Below are 14,719 nucleotides of genomic sequence, written 5' to 3' on the forward strand. Positions count from 1 at the left end.
ACAAGAGACAAAGAAGGACATTATATAGTGAAAAAGGGGTCAGTCCAACAAGAGGATATAATCATTATAAATAGCTATGCACCCAAAATAGCAGCACCCAAATATGTACAACAAATACTAACAGATTTAGAGGGGGAAATAGAATGCAAATGCATTCATTTTAGGAGACTTCAACACACCACTCACTCCTAAGGACAAATCAACCAGACAGAAAATAAGTAAGGAAACAGAGGCACTGAACAACACATTAGAACAGATCAACCTAACAGACATCAACAGAATTCTACACCCAAAAGCAACAGAATACACATTCTTCTCAAGTGCACATGGAACATTTTCCAGAATAGACCACATACTAGGCCACAAAAAGAGCCTCAGTAAATTCCAAAAGATTGAAATTCTACCAACCAACTTCTCAGATACCAAAGATATAAAACTGGAAATAAATTGTACAAAGAAAACAAAAAGGCTCATAAACACATGGAGGCTTAACAGCATGCTCCTAAATAATCAATGGATCAATGACCAAATTAAAACAGAGATCAAGCAATATATGGAGACAAATGAATACAACAGCACACAATGTCCCAACTTCTGTTGGACAAAGCAAAGGCAGTACTAAGAGGAAAGTATATAGCAATTCACACCTATTTAAACAAGGAGGAACAATCCCAAATGAAAAGTCTAAATTCACAATTATTGAAACTGGACAAAGAAGAGCAAATGAGGCCCAAAGTCAGTAGTAGGAGGGACATAATAAAGATCAGAGAGGAAATAAATAGAGAAGTATAAAACTACAGAAAAAATTAGTGAAACAAAGAGCTTGTTCTTTCAGAAAATAAATAAACTACATAAATCCCTTGTCAGACTAATCAAGAGAAAAACAGTCTACACACATAAACAGAATCAGAAATGAGAAAGGAAAAATCACTATGGACAACACCAAAATATAAAGAATTATTAGAGAATACTATGAAAAATTATACACTAAGAAATTGGATAACCTAGAAGACATGAACAACTCTCTAAAAAATACAACCTTCCAAGAATCACCCAGAAAGAAAAAGAGAATCTGAACAGACCAATAACCAGCAATGAAATTTAATCTATAATCAAAACATTACCCAAGAACAAAACCCAGGACAAGATGGCTTCACCACTGAATTTTATCAGACATTTAGAGAAGAACTATTACCCATCCTCCTTAAAGGAGCAGAAGAGGTAATACTTCCAAACTCATTCTTTAAACCAGCATCAGTCTAATACCAAAACCAGGCAAAGACACCACAAAAAAGAAAACTGCAGACCAAAATCCCTGATGAACATAGATGCAAAAATACTCAACAAAATATCAGAAAACCAAATTCAAAAATACATCAAAAAGATCATATATCATGATTAAGTGGGATTCATTCCAGGGATGCAAGGATGGCACAATATTTGAAAATCCATCAACATCATCCACTACATCAATAAAAAGGACAAAAATCACATGATCAACTCTATAGATGCTGAATAAAGCATTTGACAAAATGCAACATCCATGCATGATAAAAACTCTCAGCAAAATGGGTATAGAGGGCAAATACCTCAATATAATAAAGGCCATATATGACAAACCCACAGCCAACATCATGCTTAACAGAGATCGGGAAGAAGACAAGGATTTCCACTCACACCACTTTTATTCAACATAGTTCTGGAGGTGCTAGCCACGGCAATCAGACAACCAAGAAATAAAAGGCATCCAGATTGGCAAGGAAGAAGTCAAACTGTCCCTGTTTGCAGATGACATGATATTGCACATAAAAACCCTAAAGAATCCACTACAAAACTACTAGATCTAATATCTGAATTCAGCAAAGTTGCAGGATACAAAATTAATACACAGAAATCTATTGCATTCCTGTACACTAATGATGAACTACCAGAAAGAGAAATCAGTAAAACAATTCCATTCACAATGACATCAAAAAGAATAAAATACCTAGGAATAAACCTACCCAAGGAAGTGAAAGACCTGTACTCTGAAAACTACAAGATACTCATGAGAGAAATTAAAGACGATACCAATAAATGGAAACACATCCCGTGCTCATGGATAGGAAGAATTAATATTGTCAAATGGCCATCCAGTCTAAAGCAATCTACAGATTTAATGCAATCCCTATCAAAATACCAATAACATTCTTCAATGAACTAGAACAAATAGTTCTAAAACTGATATGGAACAACAAAAGCCCCCAAACAGCCAAAACAATCCTTAGAGGGATGAATAAAGTAGGGGGGATTATGCTCTCCAGCTTCAAGCTCTACTACAAAGCTACAGCAATCAAGACAATTTGGTAATGGCACAAGAAAGGACCCATAGATCAATGGAATGGAATAGAGAGCCCAGATTTAAACCCACACATATATGGCCAATTAATATATAATAAAGGAGCCATGGACATACAATGGGGAATGACAGCCTCTTCAACAGCTGGTGTTGACAATACTGGACAGCTCCATGTAAGAGAACAAAACTGGATCATTGTTTAACCCCATACACAAAAGTAAACTCGAAGTGGATCAAAGACCTGAATGCAAGTCATGAAACCATAAAACTCTTAGAGGACAACATAGGCAAAACTCTCTTGATTATAATCATGAGCAACTTTTTCATGAACGTATCTCCTTGAGCAAGGGAAACAAAAGAAAAAATGAACAAATGGGACTGCATCAAACTAAAAATCTTCTGTACAGCAAAGGACACCATCAGTAAAACAAACAGCACCCTACAGTGTAGGAAAATATATTCATAAATGACGTATCCAATAAGAGGTTGACATCCAAAATATATAAAGAGCTTATGTGCCTCAACACCCAAAAAGCAAATAACCCAGTTAAAAATTGTGCAGATGGTCTGAACAGACACTTCTCCAAAGAAGAAATTCAGATGGCCAACAGGCATATGAAAAGATGTTCCACATCACTAATTATCAGGGAAATGCAAATCAAAACCACAATGAGATATCACATCACACTAGTTAGGATGGCCAGCATCAAAAAGACAATCAACAACAAATGCCGACAAGGATGCGGAGAAAGGGAAAACCTCCTACACTGCTGGTGGGAATGTAAATTAGTTCAACCATTGTGGAAAGTAATATGGAGATTCCTCAAAAAACTCAAAATAAAAATACCATTTGACCAAGGAATTCCACTCCTAGGAATTTATCCTAGGAAAACAGGATCCCAGATTCAAAAAGACATATACACCATTGTTTTTATCTCAGCACTATTTACAATAGCCAAGAAATGGAAGCAACTTAAGTGTCCATCAGTAGATGAATGGATAAAGAAAAGGTGGTACATATACACAATGGAATATTATTCAGCCATTAGAAGAAAACAAATCCTACCATTTGCAACAACATGGAGGAGCTAGAGAGTATTATACTCAGTGAAATAAGCCAGGCATAGAAAGACAAGTACAAATGATTTCACTCATCTGTGGGGTATAACAAGCAAAAACTGAAGGAACAAAACAGCAGCAGACTCACAGAACCCAAAAATGAACAAATGGTTACCAAAGGAAAAGGGGCTGGGGAGGGTGGGTGGGAAGGTAGTGGTAAGGGGAGTAAGGGGTATTATGTTTAGTGCACATAATGGGGGGGTATAGGGAAGGCAGTATAGCACAGAGAAGACAAGTAGTGACTCTATAGCATCTTACTATGCTGATGGACAGTGACTTTAATGGAGTATGTAGTTGGGACTTGACTATAGGAGGGAATGTAGTAACCAAATTGTTTTTTCATGTGAAACCTTCATAAGAGTGTATATCAATCATACCTTACTAAAAAAATTTTTTTAATTGTATATCAATGGTACTTTAATTTTTAAAAAAGGGAAAAAATACACACATGCTTTGGTTAGAGTGTTTTTTGAGTCATTCAAATACATTCATCATATTGAGTGAGCATTTCAGTATTGTTGCTTTTGCATTTTATAACAATTAGTAAAAAGTACATTAGAATTAATAAATTCCAGGAATAGAATTAAAGATTTTTTAAAAAAGAGAGAGAGAGAGAATTACTTTACTATATTCATGAAGAGTGAAAATCCAGAACCTGTTACCATTTGGTTTTTAAGGGGCCTTATTTATTAAGGACAGTGAAGCAAAAAATATACAGGAGAATCAGAAATTTTTTTATTACTTTACATTTAGCATGCATAATATTTGGAAAGAATCAAATTAGATCAAAAATTAATTTAGTAGAGTTAATAATATATTCAGAGACTTTTTACTGGAATAAATATCCAATACAATTATTAGCTAAAATTAACATTTTTTGATCCATCTCCCCTCCTCCCAAAATTCATGAATCCTAGAGTCTGTGGAAACCACTCTGTCACTCCTACTTGCCCAGATCTTTCGGGTTCTTTTCTGGGCATGAACATGCTTCACTTCTGCGCCATTTGTGACCATGGAAATCTGTGTCAAGTATTTCAATCTCCCTTGGCACAAGTGCAGCCATCACCATTTGAGGTTGTACCTGCCATAGTGTGCTTGTACAAATGGAAAACAAAACTCCTTTTCTGGTCCAGCAATACCTATGTCCTCCTAGGCTGAGTCTGGCTACCTCCATCATCCTCTCAGATGTTCACTTCCATTTCTACCTCTTGCTGAGCAGCCCTGTCTTCTTCGCTAACAAAAATTTCAAGATGGCTTCAGACTTAAAGTAGCTGTTAATTACCACTGGGGCAACAGGTGCAAGAACCAAGAGGTTTAGCTCCCTTTCCATTTTTTCTATTCTCTCCTAAGAATAAATCAGTATTTTAATAGGCCTATAAATTATATAATTACCTGTACCCATATTTCTTTATCCCTTATAAAACTCTTGCAACACACATTGCCATTTCAGACTCAGAATGACACTGAGAAAGTCTAAGTACCATACCCAAGGTCACAGAACTGGGAGAGGCAGAGCTGGGACTGAAACCCAACTCTGACAAAAGTCTTTCAAATTCTGTCAAAGTTTCAGATTGGATGGATGAGTCAATGAAGGACAAAGTGCTAATGCTGAATTTAACCTTTGATGACTACAGAACAAAAATATCAATCCCGGTTTTTGGTGTCTATGGTGAGTTGAATAACAGCCCCACAAAGATGCCTACATCCTAATTCCTGGAACCTATCAATATGATAGGTGACAGGGCAAAATGGAATTAAGGTTGCAGATGGAATTAAGGTTTCTAATCAGCTGACCTTGAGATGGAGAGATTTTCTTGGAATACCCAGGTAGACACACTGAAATTACAAGAATCCTTAAATGTGGCAGAAGACTGAGTGTCCAAGTGACATGATATGAGAAAGACTTAATCCACCTGTAGCTCAGGGATGAAGACGGTTCCCTGCCCAGGGCAAGTTAACTATGAATCTGTTAAAACAGAAGGAGGACAAGGGTAGGAGAGGTTGGGAGAAGGCATTTTTATTGCTCACAGTAGACTGGAGTTCACTAGCCAGCTCCCCATCCAGCCGCACACACGCTCTTCCACCTGCCCCTTCCAGGAGGAACTCCATGGGCGGGCCCCTGGTGACAAGCAGGCACCAGACCAATACTTAACAGGGGTGGAGGGGAGGAGGGGATGCCGTTTTCACTTCACCCCTTGCCCCATCTCCACAGGCATTCCAGTGATAAACCTCCACCGATATGCAAATAGGCTAAGGCCAGGTACCAGGAGGGAAATTCCAGAAATTCTGGGTGAAAACTTCAATTTACCCCCGCCCCTATCCCCGGCTGTGAAGAAGGAAAGGAGCTAAATACCCTGGAGTTCTGGGAGCCTTTAGAAGCTAGAGAAGGCAAGAAAACAGAAGCTTCCCTAGAGTTTCCAGAAAGGAGTGCAGCTCTGATGACATTTTATTTTTATCCAGTGAAACATATTCTATACTTCTAAACTCCAGAACTGTAAGACGATACATTTGTGTTATTCTCAACCACTAGTCTGTGGTAATTTGTTACAGCTACCATAGAAACTGTTACAGTATTCCCCCCAGAGATACACCTGGAAGTAGTCAGCAGGACCTCTGAACCCAAAATCTGTCTTCATGGGTGCAATGCTTTGGTGGGCCACCCCTGTGGATGGTGGAGAGGCCCCAGTGGATTCAGCTTCACCTGGGAGCCCCCTATCCATGGGGTTCCTCTTGGGGATCCCCTAGTAGGAAATTGGTCTAGAGTAAAGCACCTCCTAGAAGGACGGCCACTTCCCTAGAATTGGAGAAGGGTGGAGACACTGGAAGCTGTGGAATTACCCCCCTGTGAGATAGAAAACTGCTTAGAGGCCTTGAGTGGCTGCTTAGCAGCCAGAACTGTGGGATGTTTGTCTGTCAAGATAGTAGAAAGTGTTATTGAGGAAAGAGATACACTTCGGAAGGAGAGAAACACACTTCAGCACCACCTGTTAGAGCTGGGTGATGACCTATGGGATGCTCTTAAGAAAAAGAGGCAGTTATCAAGAAGACAAGTCATGCTCCTGAAAGATACATCAGCAGTGAGTGAGGAGACAACAGGAGAATCTTCATTGCAGGAAGCCATGGGGTGGGGGGGGAGGAAAGAGCAGTGCCTTTAGCCCCAGAGATAATAGAAAAGATGGTTGGGGGGAATGAGTGGGTGGAGCCAATGGCAGAACTGTTGCTGAGGCCACTGCCTGAGGCACCAGCCTCTCCCATATTAAAGGTCTGCCAGTTGTAATTTAAAAAGTGAAAATTCAGCAACAGTGGGCTCTTTAGGGGTAGGAGCAGCCCCCTTCCCAGGCAGTGAAGCACTCTGTGCTCCACCCCTATACCCAGGACAAGCTGGTGGACATGAGCATCGGTATCAGCAGAAGCCATCGGAACCTCTGCCTACATGGCTTTTGCGTCTCTGGGATATAGGGGTAAAAACATTGTTTTGCCAGGTTCTGAAGTGAGTAGACTAGCTTCCCTGATTACTCACCCTTCTCTCCGGAGGTGGCTGCAAAGTGCCCATCACACCTCAGGGAATCAAGTGCTTCTGGATTGGCTGACAGCAGCCATCATGTCAGTTATGCCTAATCAGGGTGATTTACCACACTTACCCACTAGCTAGAAAATGTATGCAGAGTTCCAGCAGGTGTTGTGGGAGCTGGGCATGAAAATATCATCTATAATATGGACCCCCAGGGTCCCAATGAGGAGTTTCTCACCATAGGAATGAGAAATCTGATGCTCCATACAGCTCTCCCATCTCTCTTTAGGTCCCTAGTGACTATTCTTGCCCCCCACATAGGGCAACCCATAAGTAAGGCTACTTGTACTTCAGCAAATCTGGGGGAGGTTGAAACAATAAGAGCACAGAAGGAAATATGGGTTACAACTGAAAGAAGAGGTGCAAAGGGCCCCATGAAGGTCTGGAAGACCGAGATGTGGGTTAATTTGATAAAGGCCGGGGTAGTGAAAGAAAAACTTGATGGGCAGCCCAATAGGATATTGTTAGAACTGTGGCACCAATTAAAGCCAGACCCCAGCCACTGAGGTCCAGGACATGGAAGCTGAAGACAAAGCCCCATGTCTGGCCTGTGTCCCTGCAAGACTTCCTGGGGGCCAGTACGCAGGCTCCACCTGGGCCCTCATCCCCACAGGAGGATGATTGGGTGTCGCAGTTTGAGGCTAGGGTCAAGGCCCCCACCTTGGGGGACATGCTGGGAACCGGAGGCCACATGTAGAATTAGCAATTCATTGGTCCCCAGTGAATGTACAACATCTCCTGGCACTGGTGGACACAGGAGCTGAATGTTCTATGATTTATGGCAATTCTGAGCATTTTCCTGGAACTCCTGCTGTGATAGATGACTATGGGGGTAAGGCAATTCGAGTGAAGAAAGTCCAAATCCCATTGGGGATAGAGCGTTTACCCCCAAAGACTATACTGTGCACATTTATCCCATCCCTGAATATATCTGGGGGGTAGATACTCTGCAGGTCCTGTGGTTACAGACCACTGCAGGTGAGTTCAGATTGAGGGTATATGTAGTGAAGGCAGTTCTGAGTGGACATTCTAAGCACCTGCCTGTAGCTCTGCCTGTACTTTGGTGGGTAACAAATACTAAGCAGTTTAAATTGCCTGGGGAACACAGGGAACTGGAGAAACTCTACATTAGTTGGAGAAGGTGGGCATAATAAACCCACTCATAGTCTTTTTTAATTCCTCAGTGTGGACAGTGAAAAAGCTAGATGGCTACTGGCATATGTCTGTGGATTACAGGAAACTGAATAAATTCACACCCTCTTTTCATGCTGTTGTCCCCTCTATAGCAGCCTTTATGGATACCCTCAGTCATGAGCTAGGGGCATAATCATTATGTTGTAGACAATGCTAATGCTTTCTTCTCTACTGACACAGCACAGGAAAGTCAGGAACAGCTTGCCTTCATGTGGGAAGGTTGGCAGTGGACATTCACTGTCCTTCCACAAAGATACCTCCACAGTCCCACCATTTGTCATGGACTTGTAGCCCAGAATTTGGCCACATGGAAGAAACCACAAATGGTGCAGCTGTATCACTACATTGATGATATTATGCTCACGTTTGATTCTCTTGCAGATTCAGAAGTGGCAGTTCCTAGATTCCTGCAACATCTACAGGAAAAAGGATGGGCTGTGAACAGCACCAAGGTTCAGGGACCTGGTTTGTCTGCAAAATTCCTGGGGGTTGTCTGGTTGGGTAAAACTAAAGTTATCCCATAAGCGGTCATAGACAAGGTCCCCAGGCTTTCCCTACCCCTACCACTATGGAAGTATTACAGGAGTTTTAGGGTCTTTGGGGCTACTGGAGAGTATTTATTCCATATTTGGCACAAATTCTGAAACCTTTATACTGGTTGGTACCAAAGGGCATCAGGTGGGACTAGGATGAAACATGTGCACATGCTTTTAGTGCTGCTAGGAGAGCAGTCAAGGCCCTGTGAGCTAGATGTCCATATAATGGAAGATGCTTATGGGTGGGGCCATTGGCAGCAGCTTGAATGGACATGCCAACCTATTGGATTCTGGTCCTAGCTATTTAAAAGAGCAGAGGTCTGGTACAACTTGATTTAGAAGGGGCAGTTCCTAGACTGCTGTAACATCTGGAGGAGAAAAGATGGGCTGTGAACAGCACCAAGGTTCAGGAACCTGGTTTGTCAATAAAATTCCTGGGGGTTGTCTGGTTGGGTAAAACTAAAGTTATTCCTGAAGCAGTCATAGATAAGATACAGGCTTTCCCTACTCCTACCACTGTGGCAGTATTATAAGAGTTTTAGGGTCTTTTGAGCTACTAGAGAGTGTTAATCTTACACTTGGCACAAATTCTGAAGCCCTTATACCAATTGGTAAAAATGGGCATCAGGTGGGACTGGGATGAAACATGTGCAGCTGCTTTTACTGCTGCTAAGCAAGCAGTCAGGGCTGTACAGGCCTTGAGTGTAATGGACTCATCAAGGCCTGTGAGCTAGATGCTCATATAAGGGAAGATGGTTATGGACGTGGCCTTTAGCAGCAGTTTGAACAGACACAACAACTTACTGGATTCTGGTCACAATTATGGAAAGGAGCAGATGTCCAGTACACCTTGATAGAGAAGCAACTGGCTGCTGTGTACCATGCCTTGCTGGCTATGGAACCCATCACTGGAACAGCTCCAACCAAGGTAATAACCACCTATCCCGTCACAGAGTGAATGCGAGCCTGGACCCAAAGGCCATGGAGTGGCATGGCAAAGATGGCTATACTGCCCAAATGGAGTGCATAGCAGCATAGCATGCTCTCCACTAACCCCTTAAGTGGAAAACCCCAATGCATACTGGGGCCAGTGACATATACCAGTGGAAAGCAGGAAGAACTTGCTTTTGAGCCATTGGTACCCAAGACTCCTTATCAGGAGGGAAAAGCCCCTATACTTGAAGATACTTGGTATACAGATGGCTCTAGTCATGGGCAGCCCCTGAAGTGGAGGGCTGTCGCCTTCCGACCTAAGACTGAGATATTATGTATGGAGGATGAAGAGGGGAAAAGCAGTCAATGGGCTGAGTTGTGGGCAGTATGGCTCATGATCACCCAGGAGCCTTCCCCCATAGTTGTCTGCACTGACAGCTGGGCCATCTGTCGGGGCTTGACCCTGTGGCTACCAACTTGGTATCATGCCAACTGGATGCTTGGTCACCGGTGCCTTTGGAGGCAAGTGTTGTGTCAAGACCTTGGGCCTCTGGTCAGACTAAAACAGTTACCATACATCATGTGACTGGCCATTTGCCTTAGGCATCCCCAGGGAATGATGAAGCAGACACATTGGCATAGGTGTGTAGACTAGAAGGAAAGCCTGCCTCTGATGAAGCCCAATGGTTACATCAGCGTTTGTTGTACATGGGGCAAAAGACAATGTGGACTGTAGCCCGTAGGTGGGGCTTGCTACTGACCTTTGAAGAAGTCAGCAGAGCCTGGAAGGAGTGCCTTGTGTGCTCTAAGAGGTACTTACATCAAGTCCTGCAGCAACATGGGACAATAGTGAGGAGGTTGATACCCATTGTCAGGTGGCAGGTAGATTATACTGGACCTCTGCCCATATCATAAGGATATCAGTATGCCATGACTTGTGTGGACACCGCCACTGGACTGTTGGTTGCTCTTCCTGCATGTCGTGCAGATCAGCAAATGACCAAAAGGGGCCTGCAGTGTCTCTTTGCATCCTATGGCTGGCCACAGGTGATTGAGAGCGATCAAGGTACCCACTTTACTGGACATGCATTACAAGAATGGGTGCAGCAATTAGGAATAAAGTGGAATTTTCATGTATCATATAACCCTACTGGGGCAGGCATGATGTATAGGTACAATGGTTTGTTGAAATCCAGCCTGAAGTCGAACACCAATAGTCTATGGGGCTGGTCAGTTTGCTTATGGACAGTGCTATGTCATTTGAATGAGAAGCCTGAGAAAGAAGCCTTGAGCCCTATGGATATGCTAACATACTTTGCTGCCTCTCCTATACAACTGTATGTACAAACCAAAGAGGAATTCTTGAAGCCAGGATCTGGACAGCAGAGCAACATCCTGCTGCCTGCCCCACCTGTGGTAAACCCTGGAGACTCTGTTGAGTGGATGTGGCCCTGGACACGAGATCCCATTCCTGCCACTGTCCTATCACAGGACCATTCTCTTGCATGCATCCTACCTGATGGACAAGATTTGCCTATGCTGGTGTCATTAAAATATGTATCTTATTGCCCTAAGATTATTTTCTTCTGCAGTCCCTGTGGCCTGGATGCAGCTGCCACATGATGATTGCTCTGACCTACCTTTCCTACCCATTTAGCTACTGGCACCTGTGGAATGGGCAAGCTATGGAATTAATCTGCATGGGAATTTGAACCTAGCTGAATCCTCTGTTATGAGGATTGTCATGATTTTATTACCATTGTTATTGCATGTCATTAGTCTGTTCACAGTGCTTCAGTCTTCTCACCCAGGGGCCATTGTGGAAGATGGGGAGTGAGTAGATTGTGAGGTGAGATTTCTGGAGGGGTGAGCTGTGGGTAAAATTACAATATTTCCTGAATCTCTCACCTGGCCTTAGTGCATCTCCATATCAATAGGTATTTGACTGATTTCAGTTTCAAAGATAATTTTCCCTGGTCTGGGAGAAAGATTTTCCCCCTGGAGTTACAAGTGTCTATATCAGTTTGATGCTTTTAAAATATTCTAACTACAATTAGCAAATAATAAACGAGAAAAAAAATAAAAGAAGTTAGCATTTCATTATCTTTAAGAAATTATCAGCCAAAGGCTATATTAAGAAACACAGAAACAAAGTTTCCAAAGTTTTTCTTTTTTCATATTTATTCAGGTATATAATTATTAAGTAATTATTTATAGAGCACCTATTTATCTTCTCAACTGGGTGTTGAGAAGATAGAAGCAAAAGAGACAAAGCTTCTGTCCTTCATAGATTTATGATTTGAAAAGTCTCAAAATTCTATTCATTGGGTATTCACTTTATATGCAAATTGGCCTAGTAGAACAGAGCTACAAAAGCAGTTCACAGTAAAGTCAACTCTGGATCAAAAGATGAGATGCTGTAGAGTCAGGTTCAGTCCCAGAGCCTCTGTTATACTTCTTTGTTTTTGACTACAGAGCTCAATCACGCTCCTGTTATCTCTTTCCCAGAATTATTGTCCAGTCTCTTCCCTCTTCCTCAAAACTAGCCATGCAGTGGATTTAGTCTTGTCAGCCTCTCCTCTTCCTGCCTGATTGTAAATCCTGGGAGGGAAAATCCCGGGGCAAAATACCTAGCGGAAACCGAAATCAGTCAAAGGGAGAAATAAAATTTAAAACCCATTTATTGCTTACGAACAACTGTCCAGAGTCTCTCTTGATCCTGATGAGGCAGAAGCGAGCGAATCCTGCCCCCAGCCTCTCAGGTCCAGATAAGCCCTTGTGGGCCCAGGTATTACCCATTGATATGGAGATCGACTTCCACTGTCCACTCCTTGGAAACACCTGTTGATATGGAGATGCACTAAAGCCAGGTGAGAGATTCTGGAAATATTGCAATTTTATTCATACTGATTCAGTTTTTTTCTTTAATACATTTACTGCTAACCACTGAAGAAAAATAGGCAATTTCAATAATATCAACAACAAAAACAAAAGGTAAATTTTTAAGCCTACAATGTTCTTACCACAGATGTTTTGACTCATTTTCTGTAACTAAAAGCATTCCCTTGCTATTTCTGAGAGGAGTACAGATAGTAACTGTAGATAAAATTAAAGCCTAAATATGGATTCAAGGTAGAACAAAAGCTACTCCTTTGACCTCAAGTGGGCAATTGTGTTTCTGAGGATTTCCCAGGAGATAAAATCCAATTCAGTGGGGTGCTCAGTAATTACAGCCTTTGGGCATTTCCTCTGTACCACACCAATTAAAGGGCAACTCTAGGAAGCTTAGGTCAATAAGGTTGCTTTACAAACTTATTTAGACTATAATCCAGAGGAAAAGGTAGATTTTAATTTGTGATTGAATGTGCACTCGTAACTGAAACCAAAGTTTCACAAACAATACTTATCCCTTATATTGAATGACACACTGTGATTTTTTAAATTCTATTTCTTCTTCTTTTTTTTTTAACGCTGGCTGAATCACAACCCATAGTTTTCAAAACACTGAATGAGCTATCATAAGCAATTGGTCACAGTGTGGCAAGCACAGTCATCACAATCAGAAACTCTGGATATGAGTCCTGTTTCTAATATCTTCTTTGCTGTGTGAGTCAGTTCAAGTTACTTAATATCTCTTATTGTGTTTCCTGTTATGTAATTTGCAGAGGTTAATGTAAAATAAATTCTAGAATGTAAGATAAATTCAAACCAAAATAAGCAGGCGATGAGAGGCAACAAAGGGCCAGGCAGTTTATTTGAGTGCAATTCCTGGGTGATGTTCTCTTGTCTGGGTATTACAGGCCAGGGAAGTCACACTCAGTCAGGGAGGTGGGGGCTTATAAAGGATTAGGAAGGGGAGGCATGGACAAGCTATCCTAGGGGGCGTGGAGAGGTATGATTGGCTAAAGGTGACATAATAGACAACTAGAAACTTTTTTTCCTTCCAAGAGGGAGGAGGCTGACATCCAGGTCTTGGTTGACACATCAGAGGGATGGAATTCATGAAGAGCTGTCCCCTTTCCATATAAGGCAAGGACCTTGGAGTCTGGTCTGTTCTTCTTTTATGGTATCTCTCTGTTCTGTTTGCATGTCCTTGTTTTTCCTTCCTCCAGCCTAACAGTTAATATTCTAGAGGAATGGGGCAAGGTCCACAATTACATAATATAATATACAATGTTAACTGTGATATGGTGTGATTTTCATATATTTTATTCATTGGTATATTCAGTGGCATGCTTAACTCAGGTCATACAAGCTCACAGGAATCAATTCTGTACATCTACTCTTGATGCTTCATCCAGTGACATCCTGTTGATTACTTGAAATCAGCCATCACAGGAGTATTTGCAAAAGAGAATATACCAAGTGCTAGGAATCAACCCTACCCCTGCCTTAGCCAGTATTAATTGCCTAGCACCCTCCTACAGGTATCCCAAGCACGTAGGACAGTGCCTGACCTCATGGCTCTTAATATTTATCAAAGGAACAAATGGAAAAATGAATATAGTCCATTTTATAACAGCAACTAATATCACCATCAGGAAATACATGTTAATAGAAAGTGTATTGGGAGTTGCTTTGTTGAAAGAAGAGCCATCTAAGGAATTGCCTTTAAGGAAGATTTTGCCAATAAAATAAATTATTTAGATTGACCTCATTTCCTGTTCTGTCATCATAGAACCAGTGAGTTAAATTATGATTTTAAAAATCATTATCTAGTTTTGCCAGCACCAACTGTTGAAGAGGCTGTCATTTCCCCATTGTATGTCCATGGCTCCTTTATCATATATTAATTGACCATATATGTTTGGGTTAATGTCTGGAGTCTCTATTCTGTTCCACTGGTCTGTGGCTCTGTTCTTATGCTAGTACCAAATTGTCTTGATTACTGTGACTTTGTAGTAGAGCTTGAAGTTGGGGAGCGAGATCCCCCCTACTTTATTCTTCCTTCTCAGGATTGCTTTGGCTATTCGGTGTCTTTGGTGTTTCCATATGAATTTTTGAACTATTTGTTCCAGTTCGTTGAAG

This window comes from Manis pentadactyla, chromosome 4 (genome assembly GCF_030020395.1).
Source record: "Manis pentadactyla isolate mManPen7 chromosome 4, mManPen7.hap1, whole genome shotgun sequence".
Classification (NCBI taxonomy): Eukaryota; Metazoa; Chordata; class Mammalia; order Pholidota; family Manidae; genus Manis; species Manis pentadactyla.